Source organism: Typopeltis vanoorti, chromosome 6, assembly GCF_054136105.1.
Source record: "Typopeltis vanoorti isolate ZY-2024b chromosome 6, IOZ_Tvanoo_1.0, whole genome shotgun sequence".
NCBI lineage: Eukaryota > Metazoa > Arthropoda > Arachnida > Uropygi > Thelyphonidae > Typopeltis > Typopeltis vanoorti.
The window spans coordinates 159,855,175-159,856,147 of record NC_143554.1 but is presented as its reverse complement, the minus strand read 5'-3'; the positions used below and the strand labels follow the sequence as shown (position 1 = coordinate 159,856,147).

The window sequence follows — 973 nt, the reverse complement described above, 5'->3', positions numbered from 1 at the left end:
TCCGACGCGTGCCATGTAGATGAATAATTGCGCGTTTCACTTCCGCTCCCCATTTGAAGGAATTTGGCTCGAATAAGTGGAACGAGAACCTTCAGAAGTAATCTTCAAACAGTGGAACGTTTCTGTCATGGAATCATTAAGACATCACATCTGTCTGTTGTAGCATTTTCCCATTATTATAATACGTTATGCAGCAAATGTAACCTTTCTGCATTTGCGAAAGAAGAACTGTTTTTTTTTTTTTTTCTCACATTAAATTCAATGATAATATTGAAAGTGCTGTCAAGTCCTTCGAGTCTCTTAAACCTTTGGTTGAGTGGCCGAAACCTTCCTTGAATTCTCGCCTGTTTCTGTGGTTTGGGATGCTGGTAAATAAAAAGTATAAAAAATAAAAACTTGAGTGACTTGTGTTAATTTTTTATGATCGGGGATTGAAACTGACCTCAGAAATTAAACCCTTGAAAATCTAAATTCAAAGTTGAACCATTCACTTTAGACTTTGCATTGGAATTTTGAAAATTGAATCTCGCTCGAGATTCCCTTCTCTTCCCGAGTTTTATTCGCTCTCATCGATGGACGAATTTATCAGGTCAATAAGGATGCAGGGGTCAGCTGGGGTGCGTCTAAATTGTGATGTCCATCAAGGTGCCATTGCGAAGACCGTGCTACTCCCGAATTCACCAAAGCAGACGTCTTGCACGGATATTCAGTCATGTCGAGAAATGCCACCTGCACTGACCAGTTTCCTCCCCACACACATACACATTGCGCGTTAATTGTCATCATAATTCCATATTGTTTGTGACTTTATTCATTGGTTTCTGTAATTCATTCCTTAAAAATATTTTAAGTAACCCACAGAAAAGAATCCTCCCTCAATCGCATGAAATAAAAGAAATTCAGGGAGCGCTCGGATTTGAACCAAGGACCTCTCGATCTGCAGTCGAATGCTCTTCCACTGAGCTACACTCCC

The 973-nt window shown here is 39.9% G+C and overlaps 1 non-coding gene across 1 annotated transcript; it reads right to left on the bottom strand.

The window, feature by feature from the left end:
- Positions 1-901: 901 nt before the first annotated feature.
- Positions 902-973, bottom strand: TRNAC-GCA (transfer RNA cysteine (anticodon GCA)). Its single transcript has one exon. It is a non-coding gene; the product is annotated as a tRNA-Cys (tRNA).